The 26,963-nt window shown below is 41.1% G+C and overlaps 2 protein-coding genes across 5 annotated transcripts in view; one reads left to right on the forward strand and one right to left on the reverse strand.

Annotated features, from left to right (window-relative positions):
* The window catches only part of LOC102078091 (leucine-rich repeat and fibronectin type-III domain-containing protein 4), a 37,366-nt gene extending 28,854 nt beyond the window's left edge, over positions 1-8,512 (reverse strand). The window contains exons 1-2 of the mRNA XM_005468081.4: positions 8,358-8,512; positions 6,584-7,387 (exon numbers count right to left, since the gene is read on the reverse strand). The gene's annotated coding sequence lies outside the window, so the exon portion shown is untranslated. The remainder of the gene's footprint in view (positions 1-6,583; positions 7,388-8,357) is intronic.
* pcxb (pyruvate carboxylase b) overlaps positions 1-26,963 on the forward strand; it is a 282,300-nt gene that overhangs the window by 195,402 nt on the left and 59,935 nt on the right. The gene's annotated exons all lie outside the window — the stretch shown is intronic.

Consider the following 26,963-nt stretch of genomic DNA (forward strand, 5'->3'; position numbering starts at 1 on the left):
AGGTGGGGGAAAGGGAAACGCACTGCAGAGCACTTTGTGCGAGCGTGCTGAGGTTAAAACGAGTGCAGACTGCTGATGTTACATGACATCAGTGGGGTCATTAAGGGAAAGGATGGATTAAATAGCTACATGATGTCAAGAGCCTCGAGCTCAACACATGTGAAACTTGAAAATTAAAGCAGGAGGCTGGGAAATCTTTGCTTTGTTCTGCAGTGACCAAGTCGTGTCACTTTTGCAGTTCAGAAAGGTGTTTTGAGATCTGAAAAACAACATGCTGTTCATGTATGCCATCATGCATGTTCCTCATTCAACACCTTATTGTAGATGAAGTTAAAGATTCTTCACATTTATGGTGCTCATCTGGATATCTACTTCTAAAAAATGAACATTGCTCCCATATTCTAATTGTGATGTGCTGTTAAATATTAGTGACTTTTAACCTGTGTTGTGACACCTATTATCCTCAAGTCTGGTATCAGTAGACATTCTCTTTCTTGATTTGTAAGATTTTAGTGAAAGGTTGATTGTGTGTATTTGAGTTTGCAGTCACAGAGGGGTCACCCAGGAGAAACTCTTGCTTCAGTTTCTAATCCTAGTTTATTTTTCTTCACACAGTCACATTCTTGAACTTCTAAACTTGCACCCACTTTAAATATGGTTATGCTTACATTCGCAAATTTGCCTGCAGACACACAGTAATGCAAGTGTTGTAAAATAGCTGACCTGCCACTCACCGTGAACATAACGTGCTTGCAATTTCCTGTCCTGTTTTTATTTTTTTTTCATTCCTTCTGATGCTCTTTCTTCCTCTTCGTCTCTCTAACTTTCAAGCTCAGCTTCATTGTCCCTTATTGACTTGTTTTGGCGCCTATTTCTCTATAAGCAGATGACTGCTCATTATCTGATTGTCTTCCCATCCGAACTCCAACTTCTCTCTCTCCATTCCTTAATGTCAGCCTTTCAGCACCATATTATCAATGGATGCTTTTGTGTGTGCGCACCTGTGCGTGTTTACGTCGATGAGGCTAATCAACCACAAATTCACTACAAATACAAGTCTACAAATGATGTGCCAACACACCACTGCTGATCTGTCAACATCCCCACCAGTCAGAAACCCTGCAGCGCCAATTATATGGACCCTGATTGGCTGACGCCACGGGATGCAGCTTGGTGGAAAAGCGTGCGCGCGTGTGTGTGCATGTGGCAGTTTGGTGATTCAGCAGGGTTTTCAGCTCAGTGAGGGGAAATCCTGAGTAGGAGAACAGTTACCCAATCAGCGTTCTGCATCCAGCACAGTAGGTCAGTGACATGCCAGCCAGGCCTCTGCATCACAGTGATGGATGTATTGATTAATGCTGCACAGACGAGCACACACACAGTTCCACACAGGCACGCACTTCTATAAAAAATAAACTCTGTCTTCACTAATGTTTGTTCCTTTTTCTACCCTTTTTCTATTTTATTTCATTCGATTTTCTATATTGCTCTAGTGGTCGCCCATCTTTCTCGTGGCCCTCTCTGAAACAAGGGAACTTAAATGAGGAAAGACAAAAGGCCAGTGATAAGAGATGGGTAGCACAAGTAGAATCAGAAGGAAGGGATAAATGTAGCATGTAGCATCTAAACGATTCCTTGCTCGAGTCTTGTTAGCATCAGGCGCGTTTGATCTGAAGCCACTTTTAGCTGTTATGAATCACAACTTGCAATGTAACTCACCACAAAGAGCTTTTTTTCCCCCGGTGTGTGATACTAATACAGGCAAAACAAGGCTGCACTGCAATGAGCCTGCAGGGGAAACTGGTTTCCCTTGAGTTTGTTGATTACTGCGTCTCATATTCTAATGCTTAGCAGTGCTGATACATGCAGAAATGCTGCGTGCTTTGCTGTGAGACTTAAGTGTTTCCGACTAAGTACAAGCCGGTTTCTTCTGACAGTCATCACCCACGCTGCATTCTGCACCATGATTCACTTGAACATCTACAACCCACTGCATCTGTTGGTGATATTTGTAATGCAGACAAACACATGTGAACTGAAGACGTAGTGCTGGTTTGGATGCTTGGCAGGAAGCTGTTCCCAGCGTGTTTAGCAGAATTGTGGGACATGCTTGGGCTTAGATTTAAACTCGATGTAAAGAATGTGCATCTCAGCAGTCTAAAAGAGGCTGACGGTGCTTTCAAAGCCCAGATTTTCTTTTTCAGTTCTTGGTTTTAAACTCTTGAAACGCCTAAAATCAATCATCGAAGAGTAAATGCACCCAGAATATCAGTCAGTGGACCTGACGGATTGAAGGGCACCTTTGATTTGTCTTGGTATAGTATAGTGCTGGGACAATCAACAGTCATTTATCCAGCAAGAATGCCAAACCGCTTGGGCTTTGCAAGTACATGACCCCATATTTCCTACTCTTGTTCCGCCTTTTTATAGACTGAACATGTGATAAAAGGTTTAAATGGGGTCATAACATCTTGCATTTTAGGCTTGTTGGAGAAAAGTTTTGATGGGATTGAACACATCAAAGTTTTGTGCTGTTTCTGTAAATCCATCTCCTCTCTTCCTCCATCTCTAGAGGGGGTTTTCACAAAGCAGGATTAGCAAGTTAGCCCGATAAGTTTAAAAGTACTCTGTGAAATTTTGTTAGCAATTCTCAGTCTGCATAGCTGAATCACATTACATAAACCTAATTTTCTCATTTAGTTTCATAGATTTGGATCAGTATTAGTTAGAGTGGAATAATCTTTCACAGATACGCGGGTTAATTCCTAATCTTAATTTGCGAAATTCTGCTGGGACTGATTGGATCTGGGTTCTAGGTGTTTATAAAACGCTGCAGAAACCATTAATTTTATTATTTTCTTCTAATTCTTGTTTCTGCTTTGTGTGTCCTTTGTGTGATTTTTGAGCTGACCCTTCTCTTTGTTGTTAGCTCACTGTTTTGGTCAGGCCTGATGGAGCTTGTTGGAGCACACTGACCTGACCATCTCATATTTGCAGTGTGTGTTTTGCCTCTACGAAGGACATCCAGTTCGGCATAGCTGCTTTTTGATAATGGAGATGTGCTCATCATGTTCTCTAATCTCTAGAAAGATATGGGATTGTTCTGTGACACAAAAAGAAACACAGAACTGGATGAGAAGAGCCATGATAACAGTTTCTACTTCTCTTTAAATACGATTGCTGAATGAAGTCTTAATTTCACCACATCTCAAACCCCACACTTATCCACCTCTCGCGTTCTAACCCCTCCCCCAAGTTTCCTCACGTTCACACTCGACTTTCCCCCCCATTTCTCCCATCTCCTGGATATCTCCGTCCCCAAAACCCACCCCTCCATCTGTCTCCAGTGGTTGCCGTGGTTACGGTTTGTTCTGCTCATCAGGCCCCTGCTGTGCCTAAACAGACTGTCAACAGTTTAATTACTCATACTTTCATCCCCGCGTCTTTCCTTACTTTCTGTACAGCACGTTTGCTCGCTCCTTCCACCTCTTTACGGCTAACCTCTTGGTAACTCTTTCTTTTGCTCCTTCAATCATTCTCCACTTTTATCTTCACACTTCCTTCCGTCATTTGACATCCTTTGACTTTCATCCTTTTTTTTTTTTAAATATATCATCCTTTCGTTGCCATCATTACATCCTACAAATCTACGTTTGACTACCAACTGTCTAATTACTCAATCTTTTATCATTCGGTCCCATCGGATTGATTCCATTCGTTCACACACCCCCTCCTCCTTGTGTCACTGTTTTATTAGTGCAGTTTTTCTTCTCAGACATTGTTATTCCTCTATTCCCTTATCCCCACGCTCTCTTATCATCCACCTCTCAAGTGTCATCACTCGCCTTTTCATTCTTCATTACTCAGTCTCTCTACATCCTCCGAGTGTTCCTCCCTATCTTAAACAGTGTTGTAATTACGCCTCTTCATCACACTATCGTTCTGTACCTCTCTGTCCATCATCTGCCGCTCTGATCCTTGATCCCGACAGTGGCCTGATGCCTCATCCTTTGATCCTCCCACTATTCCTTAACAGCTCAGCTTTTCACGTCTCTCCCTCCACCGTTTGTCATCCGCTCGTTCGTCCATTCATCCATCAAGTGCCATCCTCCTGACAGTAACCACGTTTCCCTTGTTTCAGGGTTTCAAACTTTCCACTTCTCTCCTTGATGGAAAGTTGGTTAAATCAAGCAGGTGTGTGACATCCTGCATCCATCATAGGTTATGATCTTTGATGTTTAATTGTGCCTGTCTTTTTTTTTGTTTCATGTAATTATCATTAATGTTGATGACTTTTCCACTTTTTTGGGTCCCTCATCTTCCTTTTCGCTCTTTTTTCCATTAATCAGCTGTTCACTGAAGCCTCGCCCCGCAACCAGATACTGTCCAGTCACCGTAACTAAGTGTGACTTTTTGCTATATTGAAGTGGTGTGCATAAGTATTTAATAATGGGCTCTAATCTACATTTAGCCAGCTTTCCTGGGGTATTTTTTACCATTTCTAAAGATTAAAAAATGCATGAGAGCAAGTTTAATGTAATTATTAGCATATCAGACTTATAGTATGCTAGTATAATTATAATTACCCAGCCTAGTCTTAATTCACAGGCCAGATGCAGTTCATACTGCAAAAATGTCTGGATTTACATGTTGTTTGAGCTAGATCACACCAACTAGCACACAACCAACACTGCCTGGTAACCCATCAGTTAATAAATATATATAATATAATATATACACACACATTGAGTTTGTTTATCTTGGCAAGACTTGTATTTTGAACAGCAAGTGCCCCATCTGTTCACCTGCCTTACTGTTGCCTGGGAATGATGGGCAGACACCCTCGGTAACAACAAGCCACGTGGAGCATTAACAACATAATTGAGAAATTGTTCTTTTATTCTGCTTTTATTTCACTGTTTGAGGCAAATGACACTTACCTGCTCAGTATTCTTATGAAACTCGGTAGCAGGAGAGCAGAGCCAATTACAGATTGATGATTTGCTTAATAGAAATCAAACAGCCTCTTTGTTGCACTTCAAAAGGAGTTGGTCGTCATTTCTTCTGCATTAGCTGTGCCCCCGTTCAAAGCAGGAGTCAAAACTGTAAACTATCAACGGAGCAAATAACGAGCCCTGTCTCGGTTATTCAGAAAGCTTATTGTTCACATGTGCCGTATTGTTTTAAGCTGAATCTCGTTTGTTTCCGGGATAATTAATGTTCCTCTAAGGTAGATTTTTCACTTTTCCTGTGAGCCGGGCCCGATAATTGGCACGTCTTTTTACATGGAAAAGCCCTATGGTACGTTGTATTCCCCTCGTAGTTATATCTCCAAATAGCTCATTACTGGTGTTAGTGATCTTTAACAGAGTTTTTGGGGCCGTGCAAGACTAATTGTAGCCAATGGTAACAGTAGAAAGCAACATAATGATGACCATCTGTCACTGTTAATTATTTCTTCTCATCTGTTTTTCTATTTTTAATTCCCACCCAGTCAATCCTCACTCATGTATTATTCTAACTTTATTATCTAGTCACTCATCTCAAATCTTTTTTTCCCCCACTGCCTGTGATTGGCTCTCCTGTTTTTCATTTTAATGTAGTTTCTTGCTTCTGAAATCTCTATTATACAACACTGTGCTCATCTTGATCCTTCCATTTCTTTGCTTTTTCACTGTTACCATAAGACCTTCATCACGTCACTTTGTATCCTTTCCTACTACTTCGACTCATTGTTTTTTCCTTGTCACATGACAGTCTGTCACTGATTATAACTCACCCTCTGTCATCCTGTCATCTGACCTCTCTTAGCCTTCAATACCCACCACCACTATCATGTGCCACCCCTCCCTTTCCTTTTTCCATCTCCGCACATCGCTATTTACCCTCTCTCCCTTCTCCGTTTCTTTCTCATCGCCCTCTTATCCTTCTCTGTCCAGTCTGTCTGATCTCCCGTGTCAGCGTGCCAAATCTGCGCGTTTGTGTGCACACGCAGGCAAAGCTTACGTAAAAAGCCCGAAACGAAGAGAGGTTAGTACGGATCTGTGCTGCTTAGGCTGCTGCTGCTGCTGACACCACAGACGCGCAGTCAACCCCACAGACACACACAGCACGCCAGGTGAGATTACATAAAGGCAAGGTGATGAAAGCCAGGCTGAGACACACCTAGTAGGTAATCTGATGCAAGACGGCTGGCTGACACTCAGACACACACAGATTCTCAATGGGAGGGTAGAGTGAAAAAGGATATGAAAAGTATACAAGGATGATGAGAAAAGGTTAAAATTGGTGCCAAGTGGTAGATTTGACACTACTTCTAACTTCTGAATGCACTTTTGTTCATTTTGTAGTCCTGTGTGTGTGTGTGTGTGTGTGTTTGGAAGAGAGAGAGTGAGAGAGAGAGAGGGAGGGAGAGGGGCACAGAGCTCTGAGTTCCCAGTTCAGTGAGTGCTGGTGTGCACTGCATTGATTTACTCAATGATTCAGCACAAGAGAGCTAGCCATGCAGATATAGATTTGCCTTTTCTGGTGTGTGTGTGTGTGTGTGTGTGTGTGTGTGTGTTTGGAATTGCATGGACATTACCTTTTCCGTCTGTGCGGCTCTATAATCCGAATCAGCTCCACATGTTATCCTGGTTTGTGTGTGTTTGTGTGTGTGTATGTTGCACAGATCTCGCCCCAGGTGTTTCTACTTATTCTGAGCCAGCACGGGCGAGGGGGGGGTTATTGTGTGCTTCCACTGAAACCTGTCCTACTCCGCTCCACACTCACACATCCCCACACACATCAAAAGGAGACCGATATAGGTCAGTGTCAGACAACCAGAGAGTTGGAGAAATTCCAATCCCACGATATCCTCTTAGGCTTCTATAGATGAAGAAAACCTGGAAAATCCTGAATTACTCGCTCAATCCTGGCGCGGTATTCCGAAAAGAGACTCTGGTTTGGAAAAAATCCAGGAATCCACTTTGCTAAAATCCTATTTATGGCATCTTGATACGATTTCCTCATGGCTGTGTTGAACTTTTCTGTCTCTCAAGCAGTTCAGTCAAGTAAGAATCCAAGCAGTAGTCTTCACCTCCCCTTCTCACCTCCTCTCTCCTCCATCACCCTCCCTTTGCTCCTTTTTTGCCTCCACTGTCAGCTCCTTTTCTTTTATTCATTCATCTGGTCCTTTCTTCGTTCTTGTGCACGCTCAGTTTTGTTTCTTTTCACGCCTTCCTCTCGTCCCTCACTTCCAGGAGCGGTCTCCGGTGTGTCTCGGGGCTCTTCTACACTCGCTGCTGCATTTGTTCTTCCACGCTGAATTATCTGTTTGTTGATGACCTTGGAGGCAAGTGCAAAAAAAAGGTGGTTTGGGAGTAACCTGGAGAGATGGCTGGCAAACCTAAAACGAGAGAGACATAGTGTAAATGCAGTGTGTACTGTGCATGTGCTCCATTTTGAAAACTCCTTTTGTGTGCATCATAAATTATAAATCAGCCTTTCGCTGCTCCACCCTGCTGACCTCCCTTTTCCCTCTGATGCCTCCACACCTCCCCGTTTCCACAACTTCTGTCACTCACGCCTCCCTTACGGCCCCCTCCTCAACTTGCCACCCCCTCCTCAACTTGCCACCCCTCATTTCTTCCTCCCTCGGTTTCCCACACTCCCTCTCTGTCTCTCACCTGTCAGTCAGAGGGAATCGATAGCTCCGAGACCCTCTTAGCACTTCTCGGTAGGCTGCATTGGATGATTCTTGCGCTCACAAATGCACTCGTCGCGCACACAGACACACAGTCGTGCAACACATTTACACATGCTGGCGCACGCATCCAAGTAGCCATGCAGTGATACTCTCTGCAAGCACGCACAGCCTCTGCATCTCTCCGTTTACTTGCTCTGTCTTTGAATCTCACGCACAGACACACACTGAGCCTAATAAAACAACTGGTCTATTGATCAGTGGCACGAATGTCAGACGGTTCAAAAGTCCACCCGCCTCCACTCTCTGGCCTGTCAATCAAACCGGCACCTTTTAAGAAAACAATCTCATTATCGTGCTTTGAATCTTTGCACTCTGTCAGTGTCTCTCGGCGAGTGTGTTTCTTTCAGTGTGTATCTATATGTTAGTGCCGCAGCTACATGTATGTTACAAGCCCGCTGGATTTTTTAAAAATTAATTTTTATTATCTGCAATTCATTTCTTTTCGTTCCAGTTTATCTCCCTCTTCTCCTCCTGTGTGCACTTTGCTACTTCAAAAGCACAGTAGAGCTATTTTTCTGTTTTTTGAGTCGTCTCATTGTTCTTTCATCTTCATCTAGCGTCTTTCACCCCTGTTTTGCCCTCTGTGAGATAAAAAGATGTATTTACTAACCTCGTTTTCCGGATCATTCCACCACCATGACTCCTGAAGCCATCACATTTCTCCGTCTCCGCGGCTCTTGCTCTCTCAGCTCCGTGGAAAAACACCCATATCTCTCTCTCTCTCTCTCTCTCTCTCTCTCTCTCTCTCTCTCTCTCTCTCTCTCGTTGCTATCTCTGTCTCTTCGTCTGCCTCTCTCTCTCTCTCTCCCCTCCCGTTGGTCGTCCCCTCACTCGGTCCGACAGCTGCAGCGCTCTGTCTGCCTCCTCTGTCGCTCTTCCGTCAGGGCTGTAGGCTGATTGAATTTTAAGTCATGTTAATCCCACAGAACAGGTACTGAATGAAGGAGGGGACAAAGAAGGGAGAGAGAAAATAACAGAATGCAGAGTAAGCTGGCTTGTATTTTTAGAAATCTCCTCTCTCCTCAGGAAGGGATCTTTCTTTTACTTGTCCTGCTTCCACAGAGTCACTTGACTCTTGAATCCCCCCCCGCCCCCCCCCCCCCCCCCCATTTGTCTGCATCCCATCTTCTTTTCTTTTGTCCTTATCTGGGGAAGAAGTGTGCGATTCTTTTTGAGCAGCAAAGGAAAGCGCTGTGATCGGTCTCCGGCAACGTCAAGCATCAGACTGAGAGTGTGCACAAGAGAGAGGCATGTAGATGAGGAGCAGGACAAATACAGGGCTGAGGTGTAGAGGGGTGGGGGGAGAGTAAGGAGGAAAAGAGACGGAAGATGTGCTATAGGAGGAGGAAGAGCCAAGATGAGGAGAATGTGGGAGACTAACAATGAGGAAGAAGAGTGATGACAACTACCTACACTGGCTCAGTGTAGTTAATTTAAAATAAGTAAAAAGATGCACTGTGAGAAAAATGTGTGCTCAAATGTAGATGTGGCACCGTGCTGATTTTACTCCTTTGGTGGGATTTGTTATTCTATATATAGGAAATGCACAGAATAAGGATTTAGCACGCTTTCCCCCCCTCCCACCAGTTAGGTGTCTGTACTGGACCCAGTCTTTGTTATAAAGCCAAAGAGCACTAATGAGGCTGTTTAGTACTAATGATTAAAATTGAGATACTTTAATATTAGTCTGTGCCTCACTTCTGTTTCATTACATTTCATAGAGTTATAGTTAACTGGCTCCATTTTTCCTTTATAGCTGCCCGATTCTTCACAGCATAGATTTTTTTTAAAAAGTGCTGGAAACGTCCCTCAGAGATTTTATGTCCATATTGACATGATGACATCACACAGTAGCTGCAGATTTGTCAGCTGCACATCCATGTTGGGAATCTCCAGCTCCAGTTTTAGATGACTGGAGTTTGTGACAGTGTGTTATCCTACTGGGAGCGGCGTCAGAAGATAGGCGCACTGATCATAAGGGATGGACATGGTCAGCAAAGATACTCAGGTGGGCTGTGGTGTTTAAACAATGCTCAGTTACAGCAGCAGCCTGAACCGCTGATACAAAGCAGGATGGATCCATGCTTTTCTTTCTGTTTATGCCCAAGAGCGACCATCCAAATGTCACAGCTGATTGAGGCTCATGAACATTTTTACACTCTTTTGTTGTCCAATTTTGGTGAGTCCGTGTAAATAGTAGCCTCAATTTCCTGTTCTTACCTTAAGAGTGTCGCCCATTGTCTTGTTTTTTTGTTTTTTGTTTTGTTTGGGGTTTTTTTTGCTGCTGTAGCCGATCTGCTTGAACGTTCCACATGTTGTGTGTTCAGAGATGCTCTTCTGCATTTGTTATGCTCGTTTACAGCCTTGGTTATAATGAGCTGATACTTGAGTTACTGTTGCCTTCCCATCAGCTAAGATAGTCTGGCCATTCTCCTCTGACCTCTGGCATCAACAAGGCATTTTTGCCCAGAGAACTGCTGCTCACTGGATATTTTCTCTTTTTCCAACCATCCTCTGTAAATCCTAGAGATGGTTGTGTGGGGAAAATCCCAGTAGTTCAGCAGTTTCTGAAATCCTCAGACCAACCTGTCTGGCACCAACACTGTGGCACACTGATAGCCACTTAAATCACACTTCTTCCTCATTCTGATGCTCGGGTTGAACTTCATCAGGTCTTCATGTTCACATTTTCTAAATGCATTCAGTTGCTATCATGGGATTGGCTGATTAGATATTTCACGTTCTTTTAGATATTTGCATTAAAGAATTTGAAACAGTGAGCGAATGTACACGGACAGACGGAGATGTATTGCGATATCTCTCTTTCTCTCTATATAGAGAGATAGAAATAGAGATGGATATCTATAGACAGATATCTATAGATATATCTCTATAGAGATATAGATATCTCGATATATCTGTCATAGAGATATTTCGATCTATAGATATCTATCTATATACAGAGATGGATATCGAGATATCTATATCTCTATATATAGATATAGACATATAGATATGTCGATATAGAGATATAGCTTTATCTAATGCATGTTATCTACTCTACATGTTATCTAAGCATAGAAAACCTTTTTTCTGTATCTCACTTCAGCATGCTGGGAAGAATAAGGAGAAGTTCTCCCAGGTGTCTCTTTTCCACAGTGTGCACAGTTTTTCATTTTGGCCTTCCAGGTATGAAGCTCTTACTGAGTTTCTGGATGGTTTTTTTTATATATATATATTTTTTTTACTTTGCAAAATTTAGAAAAAAAGGAGCCTAGGGGTTAAACTAACTACATGCAGGTGTGTTTGCAAAGTGTTTCTAGCTGAGAAAGGAAATACAAGGAGTGAATGGCACAAATGGGGACAATAATGCACATTTTCAGATGGTCTCCATGCAAATGCAAGCATAACTAGCACTTAATTGTATACATAAAAGTCACATAAGTAGTTGTGTGACAAAATAAGAGACCTTAGGAGAGAAGCTAAGGTTCTGCATGCTGCGTCTCTTTGGTTTGCTGTAGATTGAAGCATACAATGAGGCCCGATCACCTTCTGTTAAAAAACAGGCCTGAAAGATTGTGGTGCAGTCATATATAGAGAAGTACTGATAAAACATATTTCGGATATAATATCTCCAAACTGCAATTGCAGGATTTCGTAGTTGTAGGGGTATTTTTACACAAAATCTGATGGAGGGTTGGGTGGACAGAAGGAAGGAGAGATGGAGGAGGGGGAGGAAAAAAAGACGGCTGGTGTGACAAGGGGAAGCGAAGTTTTTACCGCCTCGAGCAATTCTCAGTCGGACCAGGATGAGAGCGGGAGCAGACGATGATGATTAAGAGAGAGTGAGGACGGGGACGTAGGGAAGGGGCCAAAGATCTCTGAGGGCATAAGGGAGATAAGTGAGGAAGAGAGGGGTTACTGAGAGATAGAAGAGAGGGCTGGATGGAGTGATAGGAAGGCGATAGGAGCGAGTGCAGCTGATACTACTTCAAACGGTGGTCGAGGGCTTGATTTCCCTGCCACGCTGATAGCTGCTGGAAACGGCCGTGAAATGGAAACCATCTTCGGGTGCGTGTATGTGTGTCTGTGTGTCCCATTACTAAAGCAGAACCTAAAACATCAGAGCTATTGGATGTTGGAATTAAGTCACTCCCAAATTTCACATAAGCGCAGTTCTGTTTTGCAACAAAATCACACTGGAGATGAAACTTCAGAGAGAGATGGTAGGAAAGAGATGAGGGATGGAGATGTGGTTCTGTTATGGGTGAATTGGTTTTTCATGTATCTAAATTTCCACCCAAGACTCAATTTTTTGTTCATCTTTCACAATTTATGGCCCCCTTCCTGTTTATCTCCTTTCTTCATTTCCATTTCAAGCATTTGCCTCCCCCATCATTCATTTTTTTTTTTCTTATATCTGTCGTTCCTTGATCTCTCCCTCTTGACTTTTTTTTCCCTGCTGCCGTGGGCCAACATATTTTTAACTTTGTAAGCCAAACCTCCCTCAAAGGAAGGTCCAGCAAGGGGACGTTTGATATATTATTTCATCCAGTCATTTAGAGCGGCCAGTTGATGGCCCGTTGATTCACAATTAATCAAACCTCTAGTGTTGTAGCACCCAGTTCTCTTCCCGGAGCGAGCGACCTTGCTGAACGAAATAAATGACATGACCTACTGCTGGCTAACGGATCAAGTGAGTTCACCAGTGAGGAGAAACTCTTATTACTGACAGAGAAGTTGGTTTATATACATTCCACAATCAGTGCACTTATGAATAAAATACAATGCTTTTTCACATAAAGTAGGGCAAAGGTGCATCCTTAGCAGATTATCTGCTTCTACAGCTCAATCTGGTTAAAGTAAAGCACACAAGGGGAAAGTCTTTTTTTTCACTCGGACTGAGAACTAAGCAGAAAGATTGGCAGGATGTGTAGTTCATTCTGAGTAGCGCCGCACTTAATCAGAAAGAGGCCAGACCTGTTCTGGTTCGGTTAGGCCAAATTAGCCCTCAAAGTGAAAACGGTTGCAGGGGAGTCGCCCTACTGACCCGGCGCTGAACACATCCATCGATGTCTTTCTTTTGGTTCAGTGGTCAGCTCACTAGTGGCGTGTGCCATCGGTTGCATGTTTGTTTCTGACGTGAAATTAAAGCAGCGTGTTGGCTTTAGCAATGAGTTTATATTTGAACATCCACACCTCTCTAAAACTGACAGAAAGCAATGAGCTGTGGAAAAGACGAACAAAATCTAATGTAGACGTGAACGTCGTAAAGCTAAATAAGACTTTCCTGTTTTTACTTTCCGCTATTTCCTGTGTTCAAAGATTTGGTCACTACTTCTCACAGTACAATCGAAAAAGCCAGAACAGTGTCCCTGCCTAGAGGTTGTGCATATTCATGCTTGCTACCATCTCTTTATAGAGATGAGCAAGTAGTTGCCACTGCTGACTCAGAGCAGCCCACAGTCTTTGCTGTTTTCAGAGATGCGACTGCCATCTGACCACAATGATTTCTCCCTTGTAAAGGTTGCTCAGGTCCCCATCTGCTAATTCATCTTGCATCCAAACACACCAAGTGTTAGAACAGACTTTAAAGGATTTTGCTGAATGGCTCTTCTTAAACAATTGAGTCGACGTGCGCTACCATCAAACAGAAAAGGTGAGGTTTAGTCAGCACTGTGCAGCTTGAATCAAAATATGGAACCTTGACAGTAGCTGCAGAACATGTCCTTGCCGGCAGCAAGTATAATAGGTGTGTTTTTGAATGAGATGGGTGGAAAAAACTGAAAGCCATTTTCACCCTTGACAACTTAGATTTTGTAGTATTTCACACTATGGTGCAAATGTTTTAGGCGTATCACATGTTTGGGTTCTTTTCCTCAATGCGGCCTTAAGTCTTAAATGCATTCTTCTGTAGACGGTGACCACCAGTCATACTGCCGGATTTCTTAAGCACTTTAAAATAAGCTGGATCTAAGGGATCTGTTCCTCTACAGGACACAGCAGCAGGAAATGGCTCATCATTCTTGTTCTTTTTGCCTGGACAGCAAGGAGTGGCAGCACTGTAATGCAAAGAGCCTGTCAGAGGTGCACGTAGTGGCTGAGATGAGGCAAAGAGAGAGGAACTAGCAATTTCATTTTGCTCTTGCAGACTTGACTCATATGCAGCAGTGACAGATCCCTTACTATAATCTGTAATTACTGGACACAAATGGACAGAGATCAGGTAAAATGTTAATAAATGATGATATATCTTTAAAGAAATCAGTGTTTCTTTGGTCAGCTTTTGGCCAATCCACAGGTCAATTAAAGATGCTTGTATCTTTTCTTCCAGGTCAAAAAATATGCCACCACATACATTGTAGATTTCACATATTTGTACTTAATGCACTTATTAAATAAGTTCAGGATTTATTTTTTTTAAATCAGCTACTGCTTTCTGCTTGTGATTCACTGAAATTTGTGAGACACAGTGACTAAATATACGCAGCACTGAAACCCACAAACGAGTGCGCTCATTGAGCACCAGTGTGCACATACATGTCACACATAATCACCAGTGTGGTAAATGCTTCTGTTCGCACACACCCACACACAAGCGTTGCACATACATCCAGAGAACATCCGTGACTGAATGCACACCTTCACCTACAGATTGAAATGACCGTGTGATACCACAACACACAAACGGACTCTGTGGCCAACATGGCATTGGTGTTAGACACACACCTCTCACAAGGCTAAATGAAACGCGCGCACACAGAAACCCACATGGCACACTTGCTCAGCTGTGATGTGAGGGTAAATGGTGTAGAGGTTTAGATCGAAGGGCAAGATCCCCTCTATTTGTCTCAATCTGGGGATAATGAGAGAGAAGGACAGACCCACACACACACAGAGTTGCACAAACACACAGTCGCACAACATCGAATTCTAATTTTGCTCTGGAGCCGTTTGCATGTCATTTTGCTTTTATTTATTTCACCTGCATTAGTAATAGTGTCTCCAAATGATTTCCAAGTTACTGCTGGTCGACGGTTTACCAGCAATGAGCCGCAGTAAATGCAGTGTGAGGGAGGAAAAACATGCTGGTCCTCATTTGTCTATATTGCTTCATGCGTACAACCCTGACAAACGCACTCAGACGTACAGGCACAGGACAGAAATGACTTCAGGGACGAATTGGTTAGAGAAAAGAATCGCACATTCAAGCTGAATATTTCCAAGAGTGTGTTGTTTTAATGAAGTGTGTTGCTGGAGTTACAAGTGGAAATTACAAACAGTGGTTAAGAGGCAACTATTAACTTTGTGTGTGCGGGGGAACTACACAAATGGGTCTGTACAGAAATGCAGTGAGCTGTTAGAAAAGGCTGTTAAATGTCAAAATACAAAGCTGGGAGGTGCAAATGAAAATAATGCAAATGAGATTTTGTTTGTTGATTGTTTCCCCTGAAATAAGCTGCAGTTTCTTGGCGTTAGTTCTGTGTTAGAAAAGCAGGCGTGTGTGTGTCTGAGTGTATTGGGGATACATTTGTGAACCCTTTGGACTCATTAAATGCTGCGTGATTGTCTCCTATGTCACAGTTATAGGCAAACACCATCTAAAATAGGAACACAACAGTAGACTTTTCATGTCTTTACTGAACACATGCCGTAATTACCCAGCGCTGGCTGGATAAGGTCATTTCTTCAATTAAATGACTCGCAGCACTTCCTTCATCAGCATCAGTCACAACATAAGATGTCTCCTGTAGATGTTTGCACTGAATCTTGGAAGAGTTTTAGATGATTTCTCCCCACAAAACAAGTTGGAGTTCATCAGTATTTCTGGGACGTCTTGAACAGTCTGCCTCAGGTCATGCCACAGCATCTGAATTCGTTTGGGGTCACAACTCTTACTTAGCCATTCCAAAACATGAACTTTATTTTTTTATTATTTTTTTTTATATATCAACTATTCTGTTCAGCTGAGCTGCTGCTCGACACTCTCCTGTAGTAGCTGTTGTGATTTGGAATCCATTGTTCTCTCAATGGTGGCAAGACATCCAGGCCCCAAGCCGTGGTACTCCCTGTACCTCTGTTAGTGTGCAGCACAGCCTTCCCCCCCCCAAAGAAATTGTGTATTTGTGTCTAAAAGTCGTCTCCACAGTGTGGTGGTTTACACATTCGCCTAACGAGCAAAAGATCCCCGGGTTGATCCATGTAGGTGGGTTTGTGTCAGGGAGGGCATCTGGTGTATGTATAAATAAATAGAAATAAAATAAATACTAATAATAAAAACAATCTGCCAAATCATATATGTGGAGCTACCCACTGTGGCAGGCCTTTGTGAAAAAGGGAGCAGCCAAAAGTATCGTCGTGTCACAAAGCTGGACTTTGGTAAGTATTGTAACTTAAGAGTGCTTGAGTGTCTTCTTGGAGAAATGGGTTTTCTTCGAGGCATCATTTACCTTTTTACACGTTTTACAAGGTCTCTCGCTGTTACCCTTTAGTTCTTTTAACCTGTTTGAGGATTGCACATTGTTCTCTTTGTGTAGTCTTTGCAGGATGCCCCTCCTAGGGAGAATACCAATTGCAGCCTAATTTCCTTCATTTGTAGACAATTTGTCTAAATGTGGATTGATGGACATTCAGGTCTTTAGAAATACTTTGTAGCTTTTTTCCAGCGCTTCTATCTGTTCTAAGGTCCCATGAAAGTTGTTGTGATTGAGGCATGATTCACACTATTGAGGTTTTTTTTTTTCCCCCAGTTGAATTCAACAGTTTTCTAGAACATGTGAAAACGTGTTACAGCTCAGAGGATTTAAAACTGTTTGTCCCTCTGTCATCAGAGAATCTGTATGATCCTGGATTGATAATCACAGGAATGAGGTACACAAGTCAAAAGGACACAGGGTCAACCAGATGTTGGGATGTAACTTTTGCAATTCACCACCGGTCGTCATAGCGATCAGCAGCAGTCATAACCTGATTGTTCTATAGTTTTGTTTTTTCTATTTTTCTTTTTTCCCTGTTTATTCAGATCATAGTTTGGTACAAGCGTGGCGTAGATAAATCATAAGTAGTGGAGTAGAAGTAATGATAAGTCATTACTTCTATAGGGTTTATATAACCACATGTTAACCACAGAGTACAGTAACAATATTCCATTTATAGTTATCACATAGTGGCACAAAATCACTAAAGTATTAAGAAAAATCATTTTAAATTGTTTAACCCTTTCACGCATAGTGGTCACTACAGTGGACAGCTATTCAAAGGCTGTTTTCTTGTATTTGTGTCAGTGTTGATGGTACACTTGCACATAAACCACAACATTGGACACTAATGTGTCACTTGATAACAAATTCATAAGTCAAAACATGTGTTGTCCACCTAAGTGGACATGTTAAAAAAAAAAAACTCTTTGAAAAGTACATGTTTAAAAAAATTAAGTTCAAAAATCTTTTTTTCATGCCTAAAGATGAATAAGAAAAAAATCCTGATTGAGGTTGTCATAATTCATGCATGAAAGGGTTAATGCACTTATTTTTGTGCTACTTGGGTTAACGCTGTGATTTACACCCGTGGCTGGTAAATGTACTGCACCAATCCTAGTGTTTACAGGGAGAGATGGCTTTTCGGCGTGGCTACATTATGGTTATTACGGTCTTAGTTTGTGAGATGATGACATTTCGGCCTTTGGTATTACCATGTTTTAGTGGTAAAGCTCTCCTTTTAGATCTTTTTAAAATCTTAAACAATGTAGATGTGCTCACCAAAGAATGAAGCACTGAGAGGGTTTCTTTGTGACTCGGTGAATGCCTCATCAAGATAATAAACTGAAGGAAAAATGCAGTTAAGCCTCCAGTACAGAGTCAAAGTTTGATTAAGATATTTACATTATTTAAACTCATTTTTTAAATATTGAAGATGAAACTGCACATAACTTCTGATTATGAGAATATATCAGCGTTTAGGAAAAGCAGAGCGTGTTGTTTACATGGGCTCTACCTCAGCCGCATTACAGGATTAATCACATTATGATTGGTTTATTGGCTGTGCAAGTAAACATTACTAATAGACATTTCTCACAGCAGGACATGTTGATTTGTTAAATGCTTGTGTAACTAATAACGTTAATAAATGTCTGCACAGAGTTTAGCTCTGCCACTGCCAGAGCCCTGTTGTTGTTCCTGCTGGCTCACTAGCACAGCTAAATAAAACAGATCCATGTTTCACCTGTGCCTCCCCTGCTGTTCAGGCTAATAAAAGTCTGTAACTTTGCGAGTTACTGCTGCCAGAAAGCCATTTCAGAACCACGGTCAGTGCACATGAGCTGTACACACTGTTTGATAACAACACACACACCTGTGTGTGTAGTCACAGGAACTAAAGGAAGAGGAAGGAGCTCTGATTAAAAAAACTGAAGACCCAAATGTCAAAACCTATAAATACTAACTAGAAAATCCAGCAACCATGATAAGGCTATAAAAATATTCAAATAAATAATGTGTGATGTTCTGTGCTGAGGAAAAACTAGACAGTTATAGTACATTCTGTAAATAAGAGGCGGCTGTTAGTCATTTGTGTTCTGGGCTCCCCTAGTCCCTCAAAATAGAGACTATGAATGTTGTAGCATTAAAGGCAGCATGCTGAGCAGTAGATGAAGAGGAAGGACTAAATATGGGCTTGACTGTTGAGTCAAGAATTTCCATTTTGGTTTGCTTTTTATTTTAAAATAAAAGTCCAGCTCTGACAGCTTAATATTTATTAGTGCAGAAACTCGATGAATCACTATCACTACTGACAGTAGTCATCAATACAGGTCCACATGAGATGAGAGGCATTACTCCCAGCAGTACAATACTGAGACTTCTTTGGGATGGTAATGGGAGACTCACTCAAGAAGTGAATCTTCAGCCAGCATCATACAGAACGATACGGGAGACGCATGTTGCTTTACTTTGATCTCTAGAAATCGACGTGTGACTCACTGAATCCTGTTTTCCGTGCTCTTGCTGTATTAGTCTGTTGCTGTAATTATAACACATCGTCTGTTGTTATGGAAGTTGATGAAGCAGGGGGATAGTAATGACACCGAACACATGACTGCCAAATTGGGGTTCACAATAAATTATGGGCCTAACTAGTTATTTCTCATTCAATTATATGTATGTGCTTTCATGGCACACTTGTACTTGTCTTGCAACTGCTTTCTAAGAATGTAATCGGATTTCTATGATTAATTGTTATCAGTTACCTTGGAGACACTCATGAGTCACTTGATGGATACTTTGTAGTCTGGACATCTTGAACCTGACGTGGAAATGGGTTTGAAGCGATACGGTGTATCACTTGAGTGTTCAGTCATTACTCACTAATTAGACTGTTAAAGGTGGTTCAGTGTTTTCACAGGTTTTTATTGCTGTAGCATCTAAACATCTTCAGGTGTTATATACTTTACGCTTTCACTGGTTTTCACTTTCTAAGGGACATAAAATATATACAGTAGGGCCTCAACCTACTGCGTCAACCTACCGTCAAAAAGCCCCCATACCGTTGATGACTCTTTAACTTATGACTCTGGATGTAAGGTTGTTATATGTCTGGGAACATAACAGGTTAGAATAATTTGATGTTAAGAGTCTGAAATTAATGCAATGATCACAATTTTAGAATTTCAAACTGAATATCAATAAACAGGAAAATACTTCTACAGTTTTCGATACCACAGCAGCAAAAACAATGACAAAAATTAAGATGCTTCTAAAGGAAAAAAAAATTAGAGCAATATAAAAACAAATGTCAGCAGTTCTTAAGTTGCCTGACATAATGCATAACAAATAGGAACATGGCTTTAAGGTGTGTGTATATGACAAATATTTATTGGTTGTCTGGGTAGTTCTATATTTCTGGTGACTTGGCACCATATTTTTGTTGCTGATCAAATGGCAGTGGTAATGTAGGCTGTCACTGTTCCTGTCTAGTTACTGGTAGACTTTCCTCAGCTTCATTCTGAGACTTCAAGAGAAACTTTTAGACAGTGTTATGTCCATATTAACGTTTGCACCAGCCAGCTCAACGTATACGCTAATTGTTCAATACTTAAGTGTTTTTGAAACCGGAGCTTTACTCAAATTCCTCAGTGTTATTCAGCTTTGTGGACCTCAACTACTTCAGCTTTTAGTGAGGGGGAGGGCTGTGTGTGTGCCTGTGTGCAGCCATGCTGTCTGTTAACTGTTGGCATTGATACTGTTGCAAACAAGTATGCAATCAGATATGAGGGAAGTATAATCTGTGTACATATCATTTTTCAGGAAATTCCTAGCACTAATTTAATGTTTTATACATGTAAACCTAAAAGTCGTAAAAAATTTAAACATTTTTTAAAATGACCGTTACATCTAATAGTTATGTGTATCATGTAAAATTTGTATTTTTGGATCCAAGTGTTCATTGTAGCTGACATTATTCTGTAAATGAGTGGTCACTGCTGCTTTTAATATTGACTGAGTGGAATTCAAATGGGCAATTATTTCAAATGTTGCTTTGATATAATGAAGTGATGGTTAAGTGAAGTAAAAACATTTTGTTTCAGGTTTACAAGACACATTTGTGTTATGCAACCCTGGGACTGCACACGCTGAAGTCTCACAGCAAGACTTCAAATTTAATGTTTCAGTCTGACATTTGGGAAAAATTACAAAAACTTTAATCTGTCCAAGCGTGCTGTGAACTTGTTCATTATAAACACACGTTAACATTCGGGGCACAGCGTCGAAGCCTTTTGAGCTGGTACTAGAGAAGATGTTAAATTACACATCAAGCTTAAAAGAAAGACTACATCTCACTTCTGACAGGTCAACAAGATTCCCTGACATGTGCAAAAGTCTACCAACAGAGCTACCATCAGAAGGTGCTTTCATCAAAACCCCAGTGCCTGAAGCTGCTGGCTGTAATCTAAAATAGTGGACAAAAATGATTCAGCATGTATATCCAAATTAAATTCATCACACTGCCAGTATTTTAGAGGCTGAAAGTGCTTCTCACCCTGTTAAGATAATCTGCTCTTTGGTTCCTCTTTCCAGCTTTCATGCCTGCAGGGGCCAAGAGCTCGGAGTCTAAACTTCAATACAGCTGCGAACCCAATGATAGAATCCTAAAGTCATTAAAGGCAATTCTTTTAACACAATCACTCTTAGCGTTACTGTGTTAAAAGGTCCTGATGTAGTTATGCTGGCTACTGTAGATGCTCTGCTGGCTCTAATTTAAAACAACTGTCATATAAAATTAGTAGGCACCATTATTGTGTATGGAACTGCATGCAGTGCAGGTTTCTAATCTGAGGTTGCCAAATAAACACAAATATAGCAGTTACTGAGTTTTTACAGTACAATATCTATTTACACTTTACCTTTAGCCATATAGGCTCCAATTCTGCTACTGCTGGCTCCCTATGTGATACGGTTTGTAATGAGTTTTATTGAGCTAGGATCCCAGGGTGAAACTATGAATTTCTAATGTTTTCTACAGGCACTAAAAGATCCCTGCTGCTTTATGTTATATCAAAACTCTCGGAAGGGGCCGCGGTTCAGTGGACAGGAGTGTTTGAGGGGAGTTGTTAATTTTTATAAACATTAAATTGACATAAAAGGTGTATGTATACATTTTTTTGTCATTTTAGTTAGGGCCCCCTTTTTTTTCCTTCTCTGTTTGAACGGGATCATGAGATAATCATTCCCACGTTCAAGTATAATTAACACAAAAGGCCAGACACCTGCTAGCAGAGTCTGAGACAACATGCCCTGTGGGTTTGAAGTACATCATGAGTCTTTCGGTGCGTCACAGGCCTACTGCTTAAGGATTCCCAAAATACCACTAAGCGGCAATCTGTTTTAATAAGCTTGCGTCTCAGAGTGTCTGAAAGAGTTTAAGAAGTCATTCTTTTAGCCAGTTCAGCACTTCATTTTTTTTGATACTGGATGAGTCACGCTGCTTAAGGAAAACACACCGGATATTATTTATAATTCTTGGCGAATATGTTTTTCCCTGGTGGTCGTGAATTGGTCATCCTGCATGATTACCTTAGGAATGTTTCAAAACTCATTATGTGTAGGCAATTTGTGATGTCCAGATGCATTCACTGGGTTGTTTTGTGTCCGTTGTTAGCTTTGTTGTATCAGCCTTCACCATCTCATCTGTTTTAGCCTGTAATTTCCTGCATTTCCCAGAATCACTATTACTGTCCCTCAAAAAAAGAAAAAGGAAACAAATGGTGCAAACAGCTGTAAATTTGCTGTGATTGATGTGCAAGTTTTTAAATATCGCGCTAACTGATAAGCTCATGCTTTGATAGTAATTCGTCCTCTGTATGAGCTTGAACACTGTCACAGAACACAGCATAGGGAGCGTATTGTCGTCTGCAGAAGTTATGACTTGGATTTTAAACTTGTTGTTTATGCCACTGTAGGGAGATCTAAGAACAAAAGTGCAATAGCTCTTACCCAATTTTGTCCAGGATGTCTGTGATTTCAGCACCACGGATAGCTGCAATTTCAGCACCATGGACAAGACCGTCTCAGAGAAGCAGCCAACACACTGTATCAGGAATAAGTTAAAAATAAAGCAGGACGGCATTTGTCAGATCCATCTGAAAGCTTTAGATTACTGTTCCTCCCCTTGCTGTTTTTTTTTACGTAGTTCTATGAAGTGTTCAGCTGAATTTACATGGGACCATTTCATAAAGCCTCAGGTACACAAATGATCACAGATGCCCACGGAAAACTTTAATCCTAGAAATAACCATTTTCTATTTATTTATTCATATGTTGGTAGATACCCCCCCCCATACCCCATGGGCTGATTTACAATGGTGATATTTCTATCGTCATCTCCTCCTGTGACTGCAAAGTAAAAATTGCTCTGCCGTGAAGTGGTGATAGGGTTTATTACTGGAAAAATCGCCAATCAGACTTTTTATTTCACTGAGGAGAGAGCCTCATAGCAAATGTCAAATGCAGATTCTAGATTTAATTTGTAGATATGGCCATGAAAATGGTCATGAACAAACTTGTTAGCTTGACAGGGGTGAGGAGAGTGTGTGTGACGGCAGACTGCTCCTTTTTCCTTTAATATTTTTAGAGGATATTTCAGGGCTGTAAAGGATGCTGGATTTGGATAAGGATGCTTGGCTTGATGAACATTCACTGATTACTTTTAGCACGAAGACAAGATGTGAGAAATAGGATGGATATAAAGAGGAAATGGAGGGCAGAGCATTAAGGCATCACTATTGAGTTAAAGAAGTAGAGGGGGAGGGCATGGACACAGAATGTGCCCATCAGTGTGGACTTAATCACAAGAATAAGAGCTAACACATGCATCTGACCTTTTACACACCTGTCAGAATACGTCCTCAGCAGGACGGGGAGTTTCTGGTAGCACTTTTCTCCCCTTTTATCCACCTGCAAGTCACTGTAACTGTAAATATTTGCTTAATGTCGTGGGTCCTTGTTGGATTCTTTAAAAGCCAGAGCTCTGTGTGTGTGTGTGTTGTTTGTCTTGACTGCTTGAGTAAATCTGTAGCGCGTGTGTGTGGGGTCCTCTTCGTGTCTGTGTAAGCGTGCACGTCGACTCCTCGAGGGTGTGTGTGTTGATCTTGTTTATGTGTCCAGGCCAGTGGTTAAGGCATGACGGATGGGGATAGGGGAGACAGAGGAGGAGAGGAGAGGAAAGACGAATGACCTGACAGCTCCCCTATTCAACTCCTAATCACTGCATGAGCATGGAGGCTGTCTATGACAGGGGGGGAGCCGGTGTACGCGTTGGGAGAAGACAGAGATGAGGTGTCTGTGTTGTGCATTTGGTTGAAATGCAGAGCGCAGTTTTAAATTTTTAAAAATCTGCACCAGTAGTGTCTTTGATACTTTGTCGTTGCACAGTTTTTGCATAAATTTCCTCAGTTTGTCACAAAACATGAACAGATTTACTCTGAAGGTCTTACTGCTGTCTACTTTATGTAAAAGACAAAATATTTGGCAAGTTTTCCTAAGTAGGAAACATTATGTGGTGTGAAATATTTATAGCGTATTGGTGTCGGCTCAGATGCATTTTTCAAAAGCAGGTTTGTAGTCTGTATTTGGAGATGCCCATGGTCTGATGTTCACAAGAAGAGGTCTTTTTCTTTCTTGATGTGTCCCTGCCTCAAAACTTAATTTCACAGAGCTAAATCTTGACTTTATAGCTGAACACTGGAATTTGAAAACAAATGCATGCTGATTAAGGGACTCAGTGGAGCAAGTGACATTTCAAGTTTGTGGCTTCAGTTAGACAAGTATGCCATATTTATCGCATCTCTGTGGATGCTTCAGCTTGTAGTTGTGGTGATCTGTGACTAATGCAAAGAGGAGTGCCTCAAAACAAGAAGCTAACTAGCGAATGAGCTTTGTAGTTTGCTTCATTCATTCAACTGGCATTTTTGCTTGTTTTGATACAGCGCTGCACTGTTTCTTTAGTTGTTTAAACTTGCATTGATTGATTAAGTGAGTTAACACAGGACGTTTCCCACCCGGAGGCTATTTTTATGCTATTTTAAGTTCATCTGTCTGAAGAACTGAGGTCATCCACACTTCATAAGAGTCGCCACTCCTCTTAGATGAGTTGGTCATTTAATACAACTTAGACGCAATGGTCACCAAATGTGTCTTCACCCAAAGTGGGTTCAAGGTCAGAATGATCATTTTACTGGAATTAACTTGTGAATTTTGATGGATTGTGAGCTGGATGAGCAGCTATGTCACTGGTTTCATGTTGCAGGTAAATGCCTCGGAGGAGTAACATTTCTGCTTTGTCTTAGTTCTTCAAGCGAATGTCAAACCAGTTTTATTTATATAGCACATTTAAAACAACAGAAGTTGACCCATTGTGGTTTCCAGGCAAACACATTTACATTCCCAGGTCTCCAACAAAACCCAGTTTCAAAACACAAACCTCACATGGCCAAACAACACGGTTAAAAATGAAAACAGAGCAAAAACTACAAGAATGGTAGAAATCTGATAAATAAAATAGTATTTAAAACTACAATGTAGTGAGTCAAAAATCAGATAATTTTTAAATGAAATTTAACATCAGAAACACCAGCTAAAATAAAAGATCAATAAAACGACATTCACAGTGGACCAAACCTTGTGGCAACTCAGACTTGATGAAAACAAACAGAAAATAGGTTGTTTTGTTTTGTTTTTGTTTTTGTTTGTTTTTTTTGTGGGATGGAAGATTATTCCAAAACCTGCAAAATAAGGGATTAAAATACCTGATACCGATGATGTGCCACCAACGTAGGGATTTAAAAAAAACATATGGTACTTAAATTTGACATTTCACAGGTAGCCAATTTATCTAAAACCGGAGTGGGTCTTTGTGCCAGCTAGAAGTCAAGCAGCTGCATTTTGAATCTTCGGTGTTATAATGTTCAACCAAGATGTGATAAGAGCATGGATAAATGTTTAAGTCCTTTGGAGACCAAATTAGCTTTAATTTAGCAATAGATCTTAGTTGGTAAAAGCTGCCCTTTATAACACTGATTGAATTGTTAAAAATCAATGAGCTATCCATTAAAAACACCAAGATTTTAAATGGAATTTGAACGTAAGTGGATAAAGTGCCTCAGTGAGGATATTTGTAGAGCTTAAGGGGGACCAAATAAAATATTTTTCAGTTGTAGTTGAAGTTTTTTTCCCCATCCAGGTTTTTGGATGATTCACTGTCTCTTTGTAGGAGTCCTTGTCAAGTGTAGCAAGTAGATAAAACTAAGTGTCATCCACATAGCAGTGATATGAGTTTCTGAATGATGGTGATGCGGTGGGTCATTGTATAATTACATTTGAACAGGACCTAAATTGGGTCCTTGAGGGATGCCACATTTATTAGACCTAGAGATGAAGAATAGTTTCCTGTTTGGACAGTGAAGGTTCTTTCAGATGAGGGAAAACCAGTTTGAAACTTGACTCTGCAAAACAGCTTTGTGCTCCAGTCGTTTTTAAAATGTCAGCAGTATCAAATAGCTGCACTGAGATCCAGCAATACTGGAAGGGTGACAGGAACTGGAATCACATTTAACAGAGCAGGTTTAATACTTTGCAGATGTCTGTTTCACTTGGTATTTTAGCAAACGTAGGACTGCATAATACAGCAGACGTGTCTCTTGCAACCTGTTGGATTTTTTTGTTTCACCCAGAAATTGATGTCAGCATAACTAATTCTGTTTGCTAATATGATTAAAATATTTTAAAAATCATATTAAAAAAAACATCTAGGGGAGTCAGCGAGGAAATGGCAAAGAGCCTGCTCTATCTCGGGTGTTTGTTGCAGGAGTATAAGGCAACAGGACAGCTTTGTCTAAGTAGATCACTGTCTGCTTACTTTAGGCTTGAATATAAACAAGGCAATAAAACAAGTAGACATGTGACTCCCAAAAATATTTTTACCATGATGGTGAAAAAATGTCAGCTGCAAATTGCACTCAGAATATGATCTGATCTGTGAAAACACCTTTGCATTATTGTCACTGATTCTTTCTCCATCTAGGTGTAAACACCATCCCTTCTGTGTGACCCCCTGCTATTTTACAGTTATAAAATATTTATAGGATATAAATAAGGAGCAGTCTGGACTGTAACACTGTAACACCTGCATTTTTTTTTTCTCCGTCATCACTCCACCTACTCACCTGCTAGTGAAAAATGACATCCAATCTTGGTGCAGACAGATTGCAGACAACGAGAATGCATAAACTAGCAGGTGATACGATTTATTTTCCTCCCTGAGATATCCAGACTGCATTTTACCGTCACGTCTAAATTATATCTGGATTAACATATGGCTCCTCCTCATTCATTATGAAGCAAATAATTGCAAGAAAGGTACATTGCCAGATTTTTGGAGAAAATATGGCAAAGTTAAATTGGTAATAACTGAGCGTTATGTTTAGCCTACGGAAACAAAGTGTTGCTAAGTGGTGATGGAGCTGACTTGTGTGCAGTTGTGCCAACAGCCTGGGACGTCAATACTTAGCTCACAATGCTGCTTTGACAATCACCAGTAAAGCTGATTGCAACAAGAGTAATAACGACGGGCTGTGAGCAGAGTAGCAATAAAACAGACACTCTTGTGGTGATAAACAAAGTGCTCCAAGGGTAAAAGTTGGGAGAGAACACAGCCAGATGTCATCTTT

This window comes from Oreochromis niloticus, linkage group LG3 (genome assembly GCF_001858045.2).
Source record: "Oreochromis niloticus isolate F11D_XX linkage group LG3, O_niloticus_UMD_NMBU, whole genome shotgun sequence".
NCBI classification, from domain to species: Eukaryota; Metazoa; Chordata; class Actinopteri; order Cichliformes; family Cichlidae; genus Oreochromis; species Oreochromis niloticus.